Below are 18175 nucleotides of genomic sequence, written 5' to 3' on the forward strand. Positions count from 1 at the left end.
ACCCAAAACATTAGGGAGAGGAACAACTTATCTATGCTTTTTAATTCCAAACTGCTAGAAAGTGATTAGTCTGCTCTAAGTGAAATGTTCCCATTGTAAACACTGTGCTATTCCAGTGTTTCGGGAAGTAATTAATCTTTGTTTTTTTTCTTGTGTACACTCCACATACACTGTCTTCAAAGACAGATGTTTCTTGAAAGCCTTTTCTGTAATTGTTCTAAATTCTGGTCCCTCTTTTATCCATGGTGGTTTGTAGCATTGCTGTCTGCGCTGTCTGGCAGGTGGGTGTTCCCCATCCTTGTGGTGTTTTTGCTTTTCCCCTGATGGTTGCTCCATTGTTGCATTTTCTTGCAGTTTTACAACTGTTGTTACCCACCCATTAGTTAAAATCAGAATTATCTTACTGTAGCTCTCAAGGAACTTTATGGGTACGTTCTTTTGCAAAGGATGGCAAAGACTTTGCTCTCTCTGGTTTTATGCTGTGAAATGTTACACGTACTGACATGGGATTTGTTCTTACATTGCTCCTAAATGAGAGAGAACTTTCCAGGATTTGCAAATGAGGATTCTGAATAGCCTTGTTTTAAAAACAACAGCGGCTTTGGATGAAAGGGAGCTTTTGCATTCACCTCTCTGCAATAGGGTTTTATTCATGTGTAATATGCAGGTACATAAAAGGCACGTGAGGCTGCTGTTACTGAAGCTTGGTCCTGGATCTGCCTGAGATCAAGGCTGTTCAATTTGTTCTTTCTCATAGAATCACGTTCTTTTTCAGACATTGAAGCATCTTAAGTCTTGGAGGATGCACTAAAGAAGGGATCCACTGTAGTTCTCTGAATACTGCAAAATCCCCTCTGTCCTGTAAAGTATTTCTTCAACCATGGAAAATGATAAATGTGTTCAAAATCACAGTTTTTTTTTCTACGAAACTGATGAGGGCACTCAACAAGTTTCCAGGAAGCCTTCATCTACACTTCAGGATTTCCAGGACATTTACTTCTCCTTATTAGTGTGCTAATGTTTTCCCTAGTAATTATTCTGTATTTTTTCTTGCTATGGTTCAGACAAGTGCAAGCTGTTGGCTTGATACTCTCCACTTAAAATGCTTTTGTTTGGAACTAATGCTAAAATTGATCTTTTGACCTTGAAAGTCATCTCTGTGCTAGTGAAGAGATAATGAAAAAAAAACCCAAAACATCATTGGGGGTGGAGGGGGCAGTGACAGCCTCTGATTTTTCATTATTGCACTTGCATCTACATTTTGTCAGATCTGTTTTCCCAACAGCACTGATGTTTGTTTGACACCCCACAGTGTCTCAGCCAGATAACACAGACACAGTTTGGTCATAGCACAGATAAAATTCTGCCATACCCACTGGCTGAATTGCTTTGGCTGTTTCCGCTGCATTCATTGCCATCTGTACCAATTGCTTCTTAAGTTGCAGCTTGCTGAGGGGATTGTTTCAGTTTATGGTTGTCTATAGTAAACAGTTAATATCCTCTTCATGTCTGCATATTGAAGACAAACAGGGAGAGTGGTATTCTTAAAAACTGTATTACTGACTTTCAGTATACTGTGTAGTCCTGTTGTATTCAATGTGTTCTGTGTAGTCTGAGCAACTGGAGCAACCATACATTTTATCCCACCAGATTTCAAAGGGGTTCTGGTTATAAACTGTTTCTTATTTCAATGTGCAAGTAGATGACAGAGCTTGACTCTCTAGTTACACCTGTGTGTCTCGTGCATAAGATTTGCAGTCAGATTATAAACTATAAGTCTATAGTAGAGAAAAGATAAGGAATGTGAATAATCTGCATGCCATTTGCTTCATTAACATCCCAGCTCTCTTGCCCTGTTTGGGTTGAAATAGAAAGTTGCCTGCCTGATGCTCTGTTATCTCTCAGCTCTGTTGCTAAACGTACATTTAAATTAGGTATGTCAGTCCCCCAGATCGATAATATGTGATTTGACAGCATTACAAACCCAATCTGTCTGCAATAGTTATGTTGATTTAAGCCATTCAAGCTATATGTTGCTGTATGTCACACCAAGAGTTGAAATCATAGAATCATAGAATAGTTAGGGTTGGAAAGGACCTTAAGATCTTCAAGTTCCAACCCCCCTGCCATGGGCAGGGACACCTCACACTAAACCATATCACCCAAGGCCTTGTCCAACCTGGTCTTGAACACTGCCAGGGATGGAGCATTCACAACCTCCCTGGGCAACCCATTCCAGTGCCTCACCACACTAACAGGAAAGAATTTCCTCCTTATATCCAATCTAAATTTCCCCTGTTTAAGTTTTAACCCATAAATGTGTAGTATGAGTGTAGTAATGGGTTAGATCAAGTTTGTGAAAGCAGAGAATAGGCACTGCCTTTTCCTGTACCAAGCATTCAGCCCTAAGAAACTAATGGATTATGCCAAGGCCAGTGTTTGCAAGATGTGGTGCCTGAAATTAAACCTGCTGGGTTTTAAGTATGCTAGTTGAAGATTTTGGTTTTAAACTACTGGCTTTTAGTAATTCTCCCCAGCCTTAGCAGTCTCCTGGTTGCTTTGGTCCCACCAAATCCTAGCAAAACACTTTTTTTCTCAACTAGGATTGGCAAGCTGAAAACTGCAAAGGCCACTTTGCAAAAGATTTTTCATCCTGAACCCAGAGTTTGTAATCCAGAGGTTTTCTGAGTGTGTGTTTTACAATAGTCCCTCAAATCTAATCAGTTTAGGAGCAACTCTGCCAAAGGTCTTTTTCCTCAAGTGTCATAGTTTAAGCCCAGCCGGTAACTCAGAACCATGCAGCTGCTCGCTCACTCCCACTGCCTCCTTCCTCACCCTGCTCCTGGAGAGATGGGGAGGAGAATCAAAAGAATGCAACTCCCACAGACTGAGATAAGAACAGTCCAGTAACTAAGGTGTAACACAAACCACTACTGCTACCACCAATAATAATAATGATAAGGGAAATAACAAGGGAAGAGAATACAACCACTCACCACCTGCAGACCGATACCCAGCCTGACCTGAGCAGCGATCTAGCCCTTCTGGGTAACTGCCCCCAGCTTATGTAATGGGCATGGCGTGCTGTAGTATGAAATACCTCTCTGGTCAGTTTGGATCAGGTGTCCTGTCTCGGCTTCCTCCCGGCTTCCTCTCCTCCCTGGCAGAGCATGAGACTCAGAAAGTCCTTGGTCAGACTAAACATTACTTAGCAACAACTGAAAACATTGGTGTTATCAGCGCTGAAAGCACTGCACCAGCTACTAAGAAGGAGAAAAATAACTGCTACTGCTGAACCCAGGACATCAAGACAGAGTAGTCCTTTCCTAGATAGCTGGCATTTTTGCAACTTGAAGGGCAGTTAAGTTGCTCGAGATGAGAACTCCTTATGCATCCTCATCTCTCCTGCTCCTGTGTATTTAAGAGCTGAGGTCACTCTGACATAGATAAAATCTTGAACATATTGCAGAAATGGGGAATTAGAGGGAGGCAGGAGGGAGTCTTAGACCAATATTTGGAATATGTGCCTGTCCTGTGTTCAGCAGTAGAAGTCATTTTTCTCCTTAGTAGCTGGTGCACTGCTGTGTTTTTGTCTTTAGTCTGAGAAAAACGCTAATGACACACTGGTGTTTTTAGTTGTTGCTCAGTAATGTTTACTCTGACCAAGGACTTTCTGAGTCTCATAATCTGCCAGAGAGGAGGGGAAGCTGGGAGGAAGCAGAGACAGGACACCTGACCCAAACTAGCCAAAGAGGTATTCCATACCACAGCACGTCATGCCCAGTATATAAACTGGGGCAGTTACCCGGAAGGCCCAGATCACTGCTCAGGTTGTCGGTCAGCAGGTGGTGAGCAATTGTGTTCTCTTCCCTTGTTATTTCCCTTATCATTATTATTATTGGTAGTAGCAGTAGTGACTTGTGTTATGCCTTAGTTACTGGACTGTTCTTATCTCAGCCCGTGGGAGTTACATTCTTTTGATTCTCCTCCCCATCCCCCTGGGAGCGGGGGGAAAGAAGAAGGGGAATGAGCAAGCGGCTGCATGGTTCTGAGTTACCAGCTGGGGTTAAACCACAACAGTGCCTAAGTATTTAAGATGTTACTTCTAAATGTTTGTATAGCTGGCAAAGCTTGGCAAATATAAGATTTGCTAATGCAGCTTACTGAAAATGCAGCTTGCTGAAAATAAGGCAGGCCAGCGCCCCTAGGCTAAGGTATAAGGGGAATCACATACCTTTTCCCATTTCCAGTGGGAAAGATGTATCTAAATGTCTCCAGGTTGCTTGGAAATTGCAGCCTTATTCATTTAGCACATTGGTTACTCTGAGGATTCCCTCAGTGCCTCAGCCATTAGGATCTCAAAGGATTTTCATTAGTTGAGGTTTGGGAAGAAGGAAAGAAACCTTGAAGGTTATGTCTCCCCTGGCTTTACCTCGCACAACGTAAGTAAAATAATGGGGAAAAGAAATGTTCATTTTTCATAAAAGTATTCTTTTTCATCAGTTCAGCTGATAATTGGAACTTTATAGCACATGGCTTTATAGATTAATCCTTTCTGGACTCCAGTCTTTGCTGTAAAGACATTACAGTTGGAAAGGAAGAAGACCCTTTGAAAGAAACCACAGGAAAAAAGACAGAGATTTATGCATACATTAAGCATGCTTTGAATACATGCCTTAACAATCCATCATTTCATCTCAGATCCTTAATCAAACTTTGATCAGGAGGCTAATTTATTCATAGATGTTAACCCCACTTCCTTCAGAAGGGAAGATGTCGGAGAAGCCGGCCCAGCCACACAAACACACACATCCAAATGGATATGCAACAATAGTTTGACATTTCCTGTACGAGCTTGCCTACTTGATTAGTTGACTTGTAGTTCCTCCAGGTCTTCCTGCTCATCATGTCTTTCTGTGACTCCGATCCATCAAAGCACTTAAGCATTGTTTTCGATGCTAGTTCCGCACATCTGAAGGTTACGTTTTTGAAAGTGATAAAGGTTTAGGCATGTGCCCAGGGGTATTTTGCACCCCACCTACTAGAAGAAACCGTCAGGCTTTGGAAATGTGTCTTGGCAATTAATCTGCCTCTTTGGCACCTGAAGCAATCAGGGCTGCAGTTGTTCATCTGGCTTTTCGTGAATGTAAGAGGAAAGCTAGTAAGTGAACCTATGTGACAACCAGAAGAATGCTCTACTGTGGTGCCTTTCTTCATTTCTAGGTTGATCTTTGCTAGGAATTCCCCCCAGATAATTCCAAGCACTGGCACAGGTTGCCCAAAGAAGTGGTGAATGCTCCATCCCTGACAGTATTCAAGGCCAGGTTGGACAGAGCCTTGAGTGATGTGGTCTAGTGTGAGGTATCCCTGCCCATGGCAGGGGGTTGGAACTGGGTGATCTTCAGGTCCTTTCCAACCCAAACCATTCTGTGATTCTATAATCAGTTAATAAATCTTTCCCTAATATTTGATTATTTTCTAGGAAGATTCAGTGATCTCATCTCCCGTCTCACTGCTGATCATTATACACTCCTTTGTCTGCTGTGATGCGGAACTGGTTTCAGTAAACCCACAGTGAATATACTTGAGGTCCCCTGTTCTGCAGAGACCATTGTTCAGAACCTTAGCTGGCCACACCACTTGGTGTGGAGCCGGGACAGAGGGACACTGCATGCATGCTCTTGTAAATGCTTTTGTTGGTTTGGTTTGCTTTGTGTCAACATCCGAGGAGGCCTATCTAGGAAGGAAGTTTCAGTGACCGAGACTTTTAGTTTTATAGGGTGATTCTGGGGGGGCTTCCATCTGAAAACATTTTTAAAAGGCATATTAGGGAAAAAAAATTAATTGCTTGCTTGGCTGACTGCTCTTGCAATCACCCCATACCTGTGCACAAAAGAACAGGACTCTGGGTTTGTAGGTTGTTCTATCAGATATATGCAACTCCCAACAGGCCTTCAGTGATTATTAATTGCACAATATGTATAAGCTGCTCATCCTGTTGTTCATTCAACAATTACATGCCTCTCTTTTATATTTTTCTTTGTAGCTTCAAGACAAACCTTTTTCTTCTCATTGGCCATAAATCCTGATGTGTTGCATCGTTTTATACTTTAATGGTGGAGACGACTAATAAGATAATCCATTCTGAGTGATTACTGCACAACTTGTGGAGCCTGACAGTTTCATAATTTCTTGGGATCAGCCCTGAGGACTTTATTTCTTTTCCTTTTATTGCTTTAATTTCTTCTCTTTTTCTTATTAATCTTAGCCTTTATCCTGAAATGCAAAAAAGGCACCCTACTGAAATTCAAGCAATGCTGGGCGTACCGAGCAGAGGTCTGGCTTTTCGTTAATGGAAGAGGAAAACTAGTAAATGAACCTATGTGACAACCAGAAAAATGCTCTGCTGTGGTACCTTTCTTCATTTCTAGGTTGGCCTTTGCTAGGAATTCCCCCCAGATAATTCCAGTCACTGAAACAGGGTGCCCAAAGAATTGGTGAATGCTCCATCCCTGACAGTATTCAAGGCCAGGTTGGACAGAGCCTTGAGTGATGTGGTCTAGTGTCAGGTATCCCTGCCCATGGCAGGGAGTTGGAACTAAATCATCTTAAGGTCCTTTCCAGCCCAAACCAGACTGTGATTCTGTGATTCTCTACCTATTTGCATAGAAGCACACAGCAGTATATAGCAGGGGTAAACAGCAGTTTTTAACTCCAGTGGACAGTGTGGACAGCAGCAGTCCTGTGTCTGGAGATCTGGTAGAAATTTAGGCAGCAGCAGTTATCATAGAAGGTTCTGCCAGAGTCTGAAGAAACCACAGTTCCCAAATTCTGAAGCACCTGAATTACATGGGCCATTGCAGACAGGCAGTGACATAGTCTCTCCATGATGGTATGTGGCAGAAGGATTTGTAGGTTTTTTTTTTCCCTACAACATACAACAGGCATCACAGATGATTTTCCCCCCAGAGTTAAATCTCCCTAAGGCACAAACCAGATGTCCCCATCCTTCCACATTACCCACTGAGTACAACCAGGTCCTTGTGTGAAGGAAGCCTTTCCCATGGGAAGAGTAATCCGCATCACTTCCCCAGCCACTCTCTTATATGCACTATGGGGGTCTTCTCTCCTCCCATAGTTTGTAGGGGCTTCATTTGGGCAGGACCAGGAGAGTGAGAAGATCCTCTGCTGTCCCAGCACTTCCATGCAATATTTCCCAATGCTTTCAACAGTGTCTTTAACAGTCCATTCATTAATCCTATTGTCTGACTCAGTTCTTTCTGGGGTACCCCTCTTTGGAGCAGGGAAGAGTGTGAGGAGTCCTCCCCTGAGGAGGAAGGAGCAGCAGAAACAACATCTGATGAACTGACCACAGTCTCCATTCCCCAAAGAAGGAAGAATCTTACACTTTGCAAATGAAAAGGGAAACTTAACATAGCAGTAACAGGTTTGGTGATTTTAATGACACCCTTCTAAGACAGCAAACTTCAGGCACACACTTAGGTTATGAGGACTGAAACACATGCAATTAAAGTCCTTCAGCTTTGACAGAAGGCAGGGTGCAATGGCTTGTGATATAACAGGATGGTGAGACAGGAGGGTGGGCAGTTGGTGAGATAGCACAGAGATGTTTAGGGTGATCATCTGGATTCCACTGCTGCCTGCAGAATAGCCATGTGGGGGTGTGTATGTAGATAGAGTAGATATATCATGTGTGCTTGTGTTACATGTATTTGAAGTCATCTTTGAATCATAGATAATTCATGGCAATTATCTGGTGAGTAAGCTTTGTCGAAAAATGTTGTTCAACAGTTCTCTGTGCATACATGTGAAACAGAGGAAGAAAATCTAACTTATCTAACTAATCTAACATCTAACTAATTTTAGATGCTGGTAGACAGAATAATATGAATGACATAGCAGCTCTTCATGGGGACAGGCAGGAGAGGTGTGCAATGGCAGCACCCAAGAACACAGAACTCAGTTTTTCCAGTATAAAAATGACTATTTTATATGAAGATTAGAGATTCTTATTTTTCTGCCAAGAAAAAGGCTGAAAAAGAGAATCACAAGATGATAAGCATCTTTTGGCTGCATGAATTCCAGAGCTCTCTTGTGTAACAGAATTGTTTTCCAAGTCCTTTTTGTGTTGCTGCTGTTCTGATTGAGAAGTATGCCAAGCCATGAGAAACTTCAAATGCACCATTTAGTTCATGCTCTGCTAAGAGCTGTGTATCATAGAAAAGCTTTAGACATCCAGCATCTTGAAGCACTTCCAGCCTACATCATAGGACTGAGGTTTGGGTCATGCTCTTGTCCAGTCTAGATGTATATTTCCCAGGCACTGTGGGTTTACAGTTCAGTGAAGCTCATTGCTAGCATACCACCTTGCATTTATCTTCACCTCCTTTCAGTTTGTTGCCCTTCATGCTGTAGAATCGTAAAATCATAGAATGGTTGGGGTTGGAAAGGACCTTAAGGTCATCCAGTTTCAACCCCCCTGCCATGGGCAGGCATGCCTCACACTAGACCATGTCACCCAAGGCTCTGTTCAACCTGGCCTTGAACACTGCCAGGGATGGAGCATTCACCACTTCTCTGGGCAGCCTGTTCCATTGCCTCACCACCCTCACAGTGATCAGAAAATCACAAGACCTGACTTAGAGGCCTGTGGGTTTTTAAAAGAAAAAGATAAAGGAAGGGGAAAGAAAAAAAGTATTATTTGTTTTTAAAGCCATGCAAAAAGAGGGGGAGGCAACAGCTCAGGGAGGTATTTCAGACTCTTGCTATTCATAAGCTTCATTGTCATGGAGTAGCTGTAGTCCCAATGCCTAGCAGTGATGTGTTAGTTCTTGTCCTGTGCTTGTTGAATATACTGTGTGAGTATTAGCCCTCCTGCAACCATAGAATTGTACACTCTGCTGGGTTGGAAAACACCTTTAAAATCATCAATTCCAACCATTCCCCCAGCATTGCCAAGACCATTAAACTATGTCATAAGGGCCTCATCTACATCATCTTTGTGAACACTTCCAAGGATGATGATTCCACCCTTCCCTGGGCAGCCTGTTCCAATCAATGCGTGATCATCCCCTCAGGGAAGAAATGGTTTCTAATCTCCAGTCTAAACCTCCACTGGTGAAGCTTGAGGTCATTACCTCTTGTCCTATGGTTTGTTACTTGGCAGAAGAGACCGACCCCATCTCACTACAACCTCCTTTCAGGTAGTTGGAGAGAGAGATAAGGTCCCCCCAGACTTCTCCAGACTACCCCCCCCCCCCCCGGGTCCCTCAGCCGTTCCCCATCAGACTTGTGCTCCAGACCCTTCACCAGCTCCGCTGCCCTTCTCTGGACCTGCTCCAGCACCTCATCGTCTTTCTTGTAGTGGCAGCTTTGTCACTGTTCAGTTTAGAGCCAAATTTCAGGGATTCTGCTGTTGCCTGGGAGACATGCAAAGGAAAGGCTATGTTCAGGAGCTGCACAGTGAAGGTGCTGGTGCTGCTGCAGGAGCTGTCCAGATGTGAGAATGAGGGAGAAGCTGCATCAGTGCAGGATTCTGACTGCAGGGTCATCCCTCAAAGTGGCTTGAAATAGGATGAAATGGCACCGCTGCACCCAGTGCTGGTGGGACTGCTTCCCACGGTCAGTAATGAGAGGCAGTAAAGCACACGTGAGCTGAATGGCAAAAGCACTGCCAAAACAGTCTTAAAGATTATCTTTGCTTGTAGTGCTGAATTTTCCCATCCATGCTAGTTCTGAGGACAGCAGCATGGCCACAGATCAGAGGCAGAGATCCCCATTGCTCAAAGTGCCAGTAAAGTAATATAAAGAGGATGTGTCAGACACTTGCTGTCTGCTGTGGTGACTCCTGCTTTGTAACTGCATGTGCAGCAGGCAGGGCTGAGGTCTTCCACCACTGCTAGGAAACCAAGTCAGGAACTGATCATATTAGCCAGAAGCTCATTTCTACCACCTTTATACAAAATTTTATTGGAGTTACTCCTGATTTACAGCTGCTTTGCAAGATAATCAGTGAGTTTAACTAAATGCTGTAAGGGTTTAATTCAGCAGTGACAATGTAGCACAGGTAAAGAGGAAAATATCACCAAAACAGCTACTGTGCACAGTAGCTGTGGACAAATCAAATCGCCTTGTTTTCTGAAATACTGTAATATATCTTGCCCTACCCTAGAAATCATTTGATATAATTATTCCAGTTAAAATTAAAACAAACAGCAAAACTCAGCATCTTGAAGTTTCTTATATGGAAAAAGTAGCCTGTTCTTGTTTAACCAGAGATGTCTGACATGCACCTCCTTGTGAAGCAGTGGCTGGTGTGGAGTCAGAGACATGTGCTGTGTTACCCTGTGTCCTGTCCCACCGAGGTTTACACCAGAAGGCTGTGGAGGGACTGACAGGCCAAATCCCATCCAAGTATGTCGCTCCTTCATCATATTTGGCAAGCACATGCAGAATGCCAGTTTTCTCTCTCCATTAGAACGATTGCCAGCACACGCCTGCCAGAGGGCAGAAAGAAGGAGAACACCAGCATAAAGGAGCTGGGGCTGCTTTTTATTTCCTGGTTCTATTCCCCTTTGTTGTACTGCATGCCCCTGTATCTCTTGTCTGCTACCTTCTGCTGCTTCCCAACTGAGGCAAGCTGGTGTGTAAATTCCTGGGGGGGGCGGGGGGTGGGGGTTGGGGTGTCTGAAGCCAGATAGTTTGCATAGCAAATCCATAGAACCACAAACTGAAAAAAGCTGTTGAGCCATCGGTGTTTATAATTAGTTTTTGACTGAAGTCCCAGTCTGCTATAGGGAATGGTTTTATCTCTGTGTATGTGTGGGTGGGAAAAGTAGAGAACTGCATCAGGGAACCAATCCTTATCCTGAGGGGAAGAAAGAAGAGGGTAGTATACTCTAACCCCATGGGATCAAAGGTGGGGCCAACACAGACATAAACACCTTTACACAATGTTCTGTCTCCCTGATTTTGCTTATTTAAATAGTAAATAGTAAGCTGGGACAACAAAGCTTTTAGCCTGCAGATACACACCTTCTTTTCTTTTGGTCAGATGGTGATTGGCAACCCTCAGGTTGTTCAGTGTCTGAAGCGCTGTCCTGGACCTGATGCACTGTGGCATTTCAACAGCTGCAACAAGCTATGTCAGAAGTTCTTCATCACAGCTTGTTTCACAGCAGATTACGGGAGAAATGGGGATAATCACACACTGAGGCATCAAAATCCAGTGTGTAACCTAGCCATGGAATTTCACTCTAGGAAAATGGTTATCCAACTCCCTGAATTTGAGATGTGAGTGGCCACAGGACTCCAACCAAGGGCTGGGGCCAGCCGTTGGGACTCTTTGCTGCTCTGTCACCAGCCCACGTATCCTAGGGAAAAATCTCCAACATTTTTTGTGCCCTGGCTTCCCCAGCCACTGATGGGCTGGAACAACATCTGCCTTACATCTCACAAGAATGTCAAGTGGTTTAATGCATGTTTACAAAAGGATCCAGAGATTCTGGAATGAAAGACATTCTGTAAGCAATAGATATTAAGCAATAGATATATATAGAAATATAGAATAGTTAGGGTTGGAAAGGACTTTAAGATCATCCAGTTCCAACCCCCTGCCATGGGCAGGGACACCTCACACTAGACCATGTCGCCTGAGGCTCGGTTCGGCCTGGCCTTGAACACTCTCAGGATAATTTAAATATTTAAAGCCACACAGAATTCTGCTGACAAAAATGTATTAGATTAGATTGGGATTATAGTAAATCCTGAATAACATTTACTGCTGAAGTGTAGTTTAGTATTTCTTGTAGAGAAATAAAGACAGATTTGATGGGATTCCCTAGCTCCTGATTTCCAGCCCCCTTTTCTTGCAGCAGCCTTGTGGTAAAATGCCTTGATGACAGCAAGCAAGTTTCACCTTGACATTAAAAGGCAGGGGAGATGCTACTCCAGAGAAGCCGGCTCCAGCCTGTTGCTCCAATTCAGTTTTCTTCTGCAATGCTGAAATGTTCTTAGGATCATAGAATGATAGAATAGTTAGGGTTGGAAAGGATCTTATGATCATCCAGCTCCCCCATGGGCAGGGAAACCTCGCACTAAACCATGTTACCCAAGGCTCTGTCCAGCCCAGCCTTGAACATCGCCAGGGATGGAGCATTCATCACTTCCTTGGGCAACCCATTCCAGTGCCTCACCACCCTGATAGTAAAGAACTTCTTCCTTATGTCTAATCTAAATTTCCTCTAAGTTTGAACCCATTATTCCTTGTCCTATCACTACATTCCCTAATGAAGAGTCCCTCCCCGTCATCGCTATAGGCCCCCTTCAGATACTATGAGGTCTCCACACAGCCTTCTCTTCTCCAGGATGAACAGCCCCAACTTTCCCAGCCTATCTTCATACGGGAGGTGCTCCAGTCCCCTGATCATCCTCGTGGCCCTCCTCTGGACTTGTTCCAACAGTTCCATGTCCTTTTTATGCTGAGGACACCAGAACTGCACACAGTACTCCAAGTGAGGTCTCACAAGAGCAGAGCGGAGGGGCAGGATCACCTCCTTCGACCTGCTGGTCATGCTGTTTTTGATGCAGCCCAGGATACAGCTGGCTTTCTGGGCTGCAAGTGTACACTGCTGGCTCATGTTCATTTTCTCATCGACAAACATTCCGAAGTCCTTCTCCACAGGGCTGCCCTGAATCTCTTCTGACCTCTTGCCTGTTTAGGCAATACTAAAATTATTTCCTGCCAGCATATATTACTTTGTCTTTCCAGTAACACTGGAGTCTAGCTGCAGCAGCCCTTCTCAACCTACCCGCTGAAGGTGAGCATGAGGCTTACTTAAATCTCCTTAGATCATCAGTTTTCAGTGATGAACGTGAATAAAGGTATTCAGGGGGAAATTCCTTCCATGGCCAGGCATCTAGGCTTCTTCAAAGTGTCCACTGTCTGCTGGTCTTTGTTCTACACAACATGGGAATACCAAGAAGCTCGGAGCTTATATATGGGAAAGGCAGCTGGAGAGTGCTGGGGGGGAGGTCTCTTACCCCTCAGTACAGGGTTCAAAGAGACTCACTTTGTTTTGCTGGTGGACTTGGAGATTGTATCTCGCACATGATGGAATCTAGTCTGTCATGGAGTGAAAGAGTCCATAGCAAAGCCGTTTGCTCTAGACATTGATTTCCCAGAAGAAAGGCTGGCTGGACTCTGGCATTCATCTTTGTTGGCTTAAATGGGGCCATATGGTAGAAGTGGGTTTGGAAACTTGGCAAAATGCAGAAAGTTATTATCTGACAGTTAATTGGCTATTTCTACCTTTAGATGTTTAATTTCTCTTTAATGAGTGTGGGGAAGTCTTTGCAAAGAGACTTGCTCCCCCTCCCAAGATAAAGTTGAGTAATTTCTTCCTAAACCATTAGTGGTTTTCCAGGAGAAACCATCTCTGTGCAGTTGGACTCATTAACCGAGTTGTGTCCTGGGGGCCAGGGAAAAGCTGTATGGATGAAACAAGTAGAGAACTAAAAGAATCTGTGTATTTAATTTGCATATAAGTTTTCACATCTTCTTAAACAGTGAATGAAAAAATGTTCTGGTTACCACTTAAGGTGGGTACTCAGAAGCATTAAATAATTCTGTAGACAACAAATCAATGTGCCCAATAAGTATATCAAAGCAAAGCAGTTATTACTACTAGGCCAAATGCATGGTGTCCACCCACCTTTCATTCATTGCCCGCAGGCATGTAAGTACTAGGAAGAGGGCAGCTGTTAACTTGTGCCAACTTGCTTGAAGATGTCACTTTGTGATGAATACAGCATTGCACAGTAGGTGGCTGTAATAGAAGGCTGTAGGCTTCAGTGGCAAATCATCCACTGACTTCAGGGATGCCGAGATGAATTGTGTAAGCACGTTGTAAATTGGTCTCCAAGTCATTACACGTTGCTCCATTCCTACCAGAACGATTCAGGAGTTTAGAGTACATAACAGTGAGGCCTGTATTTTTTTTTTCACTTTTTCAAAGTGAGAAAGAAGTCAAGGCACTTTAAAACACAGAGAATCATAGAATCACAGAATGGTTTGGGTTGGAAAGGACCTTAAGGAAAAAGCCCAAGGCTCTGCCCAACCTGGCCTTTAACACTGCCAGGGATGGTGCATTTACCACTTCTCTGGAAAACCTGTGCCAGTGCCTCACCACCCTCACAGTAAAGAACTTCATCCTTATATCTAACCTGAACTTCCCCTGTCTAAGTTTGAAGCCATCACCCCTTGTCCTCTTGCTACAGTCCCTGATGAATAGTCCCTCTGACAACCTTGTAGGGCTCTTCAGATACTGGAAGGCTGCTCTGACGTCTCCATGCAGCTTCTCTTCTCAAGGCTGAAGAGCCACAGTTTTCTCAGCCTGTCTTGAAATGGCATTGTGCAATTTATAGTTACATCTGAGCTGAAAAGGTTTCTAAACAAATACTAGCAATGAGCATTCAAATGACAGCCTGTTTAGTTGGCTGTGTGGCAAGTAGAAAGCCCAAAAGGGATGAGGTCAGGTGATAAAAGGTTTGGGAAGTCAAAAACCAGAAGTGTGAGAAGGCTCAGGGAGTTCCAGCACCTCTAATGTGGGAGAAAGACTGAGATGATCTTAAAGTCCTTTTCAGCCCTAACTATCCTATGAGTTAGGATGATCAACTACTGAAACACTTCTGTGGCCATTCTGTATTTCAGCTAGCTGGCTGATTCTTTCTGACATTTGTTTAGCACTGGACACTCTGGAAACTAGCAAATACATTTAGCCCAATCCAACGGTTTGCTTCAGGCTGAATCCCAGGCTGATGCTTACAGCTCCCCAGAGAGCTGGGATTTTCCTTCAGGGAGTTCAGCCCCTCCTGATGTATCTCGCCCATGGGGAGATATCTACAAACTCCTTACTACCAGTATTGTATTAAAAACAAGAGAAAGGAAAACAGTAAGGCAGTAAGAGAGTTCTAGTGAGATCCTAGGGGAAAACTGTTTATTCCCACATCTGGTTTGCAGATCTGTGGTGGTCCAGGAAGCACTTCAGAGTGGTCTTCAGAGCTGTTTCCATCACAGGGGTAAGTAGTTCTCGAGCACTACCATTTACCCCTAGTTATAACCCGGGCTCTGTGTTAAGTACTGAATGGATGGGGAGATGGCTTGGGGCCTTGGTTTTGGTTTGACAGACATGAGCTATGTAGGACCACATTTAGCCAGATTTTCTAATGTTTAGTAGACTTCTGCACCTCAGTGAATCTGTATGGCTTTCAGAGGGACTGTTGAGGAATTGGGAGCTACTCAGCATTAATCAGGAAGTCAGAATCTGCCCTCTAAGCTGAAAGAATGACATCTATTAAAAGTAAGCCTTTTTGTTTCACGTTTTCACAGCTTTTACAACTGGAACAGAAACGTCAGCACCTCAAATTCCAGCCCAAATTGCCAAGTGATTGCAGAAAATGCCTGTGGACTACTCTTCAAGAGCGAAAGTCATAGGAAAATAGTAAATGTGGATTCCAAGCTAAATGTGGAGGTTTTTTTCAATATTCTGAATTGCCTTTATGCAACGGAGCTTGAGTGCTAAACTGTTGAGTCCAATTGTAAACATTGTCTTTACCAGTACACACCTGACATTTCAGGCTTACTCAGATGTGCTATTCCCCTTGTTCACACAGCTGTCAGGATAAACTTAGCCTACCTTTGTTTATGACTGAGTGTGTCAAGGCCTTTCCCTTGTGATGAGAAAATTCAGAAGCTGAACTGACTGATGAACCTGAAAGATTTCCAAATCAGGGTTTCACATCTAACCCTAACCCTTTCCCTGCCTTTCTTCATTCAAACTGGTGCTGTTGCTGCCAGGATAGGCTGCAGGCTGAAGCTCTGTCCTATTAATTGGTTTGCTGAGAAGTGCTGAGGAAAGGGAAGCTTGGGAGAGGAAATGGGCTGAGTGGGAAAGCAGGACTTACTTCAAGATGTGATGAGTGAAGCATGGGAGAAGTACATCCAGTTTGGAAAGACACTGTGTTTTACTCAGAGGATGACACATGCGCCTCTAGCTAAAAGGAAGAATTGCTAAACTGATGGCCACACATCCCGGGGGTGGTGGTCTGGTCCCTGTATTCTTAAAAATCAAATTATTATGATGAAACATGCCTGCAGGTGGATAAAAAGAAATAAATATTGGATTAAAATAAATAACTATTAAGCTTCTTTGAAACAAGAGCTGCAACTTGCAGGAACTGTAATATCTCAAATCCTGGCATGGTGTGTTGAACACCAGGAAATCCACAAAGCAGAATCAGTTCCTGCATGTGAAGCGTGAGCCATCTTCTACCCCAGCACTTCATGAGCAGTGAACTGGAACTGGCAGAACTCCTTTCCCAGCCATATGCAAACTTTATTATTCCTCCTGAATACAACAGATTTGAGAGGTTCTGAGGAAGGCTGCTCCATGAAGGTCATTTAGTTCTTGTAGCAGCTTGTGATTGTCAGTGGCAGACAGGTTGAATTTTAACCTTACCCCTCTCAAAAGAGACATTTGACGCTAGATGCATCTTCTAGTGTGTGTTTCTACAGCACACAGTAAATGGTTCAGAAGGATTTACAATTGAATAAAAGAAAATAAAATGCTTGTGCCTCAGTGGTGTTATGAACAGGATGAATTTCATGGACTCTGTTTCTCTCATAAATGATTAACAGCCCAAATGTATGCTTGCTTCACCTGAAAATGGCTCTGACCCTATCCTTGCTCACATGGATCAGTCTCTACCATTTCTTTACATCGTAGCAGTTAAAGCCAAAGAGAGCAAATGCTCGAGTCATACCCAGGCATCCCATTTTCAGCCATAGTTGAAACCTGATTAAATTGCCATGAGTATTTTCTCTTTTATGTTGAGAGCTGAATGGGTAATAACATTGCAGGAAGCATCCCTCTGTAAGAAACCAATCTCTGGTGCTTCTCTGGTGCCAAACGCACATCCCTAAACTTTACAACTGAAGTCCTTGGACTATAGATTGGATGTGACAAACACACCCAGGCTTTGGTTACTCTCAAAACCAACATGAACTAAGCTGGGCAATAATTTGTTTGGGTTTGTACAGAACTGATCTAGGATGATGGTTTGTTTGATGTGCTTCCCATGAAAAGATGGTTGTGTATTAATAGTAGTAGTACAAAATATCAAACTATATGCATTTCAAAATAAGGGCATTGGTTTGTTAGAAATTCGAAAATGCATACCTAAAAATGCGTTTGGTTGCATTGAAAGTGGGCACCAGTCCAACTTCCTGCTGCTGCACAACATCTGCTACAAACAACCAGCCCTTGAGCCACTATGTGAAAGATCCTCATGTGTCAAAAGCCACACCAACAAGCATTTGTGCATGTACGTTGTGTTCCTCCACAAGCTGCAGGGCACAGGCCCATGAGATCCATCTGGCTTTGTCTTCTGTAACACCCACTGGTAGAGAAGCAGCTTTTGAGAAGTGCTTGCTACAGCCCAAACTGAAATTGGCAGAAGTTCTTTCTCATGCAGTTCAGCTTGAGCGGACTTAGTCACAGCCACATGATCATCCAGTCTACTGGTTCCCAGCTGTACTTAGCTAAAAGAACTCCATTGCTGTCCTTGCATCTCCTAAAAGCATTGCAGGAGAAAGAAACTGCCTGGTGCCAGGACATGAATCTGTACTGAAAAATCCCTCCCCTTAGAGCTAATTGCATTTGTCAAACTTTATGTTCCATGTGAAGAAGAAGAAAATTTGTGACATTAAAGCCCATGTCTCTTCTTTCTCCTGACTGATTATCTGTAATATTCCATGTTTCAGGCCTAGCCAGGGAACAACACAACATGGATGCCTGTTGGAACAGATCTCTTTGTCACATAGTTCCTCAGCAACAGGATGTTCTAAAATCTTCCTGGGAGACTTTTTTTCAGGTAGGCCTAGACCTCTATTGAACAGCTAACACCAGGTAAGATGGACCAAGTCATTCACAGGGTATCAGGAAGAAGTTGTACCAAATAGACCAGTAAATGTAAAGCAGTCTGCAGCATTTCAATTGCATGAGTGGTTCCTTGAAGGCCACTTTTCATCCGTTCCTGCTCTTGCTGCTGTTCTAGTAACAACTTGCCAGAAGTTCAGGCAAGCAATGAAATGGCC

The 18175-nt window shown here is 43.5% G+C and overlaps 1 long non-coding RNA gene across 3 annotated transcripts in view; it reads left to right on the forward strand.

Moving 5' to 3' along the window:
• The window catches only part of LOC134165353 (uncharacterized), a 58666-nt gene extending 40777 nt beyond the window's left edge, over window positions 1-17889 (forward strand). For 2 of the 3 annotated variants that reach the window (XR_009965491.1, XR_009965493.1), the window contains 3 exons: window positions 6269-6369; window positions 15410-15545; window positions 17849-17889. This is a non-coding gene — a long non-coding RNA (uncharacterized LOC134165353). The remainder of the gene's footprint in view (window positions 1-6268; window positions 6370-15409; window positions 15546-17848) is intronic. The other variant, XR_009965492.1, reaches the window with a different exon arrangement.
• Window positions 17890-18175: the final 286 nt, after the last annotated feature.

The sequence above is a fragment of the Pezoporus occidentalis genome, unplaced genomic scaffold (genome assembly GCF_034315485.1).
Source record: "Pezoporus occidentalis ecotype Australia unplaced genomic scaffold, CSIRO_AGI_Poc_V1 ctg238, whole genome shotgun sequence".
In the NCBI taxonomy this organism is placed as follows: Eukaryota; Metazoa; Chordata; class Aves; order Psittaciformes; family Psittacidae; genus Pezoporus; species Pezoporus occidentalis.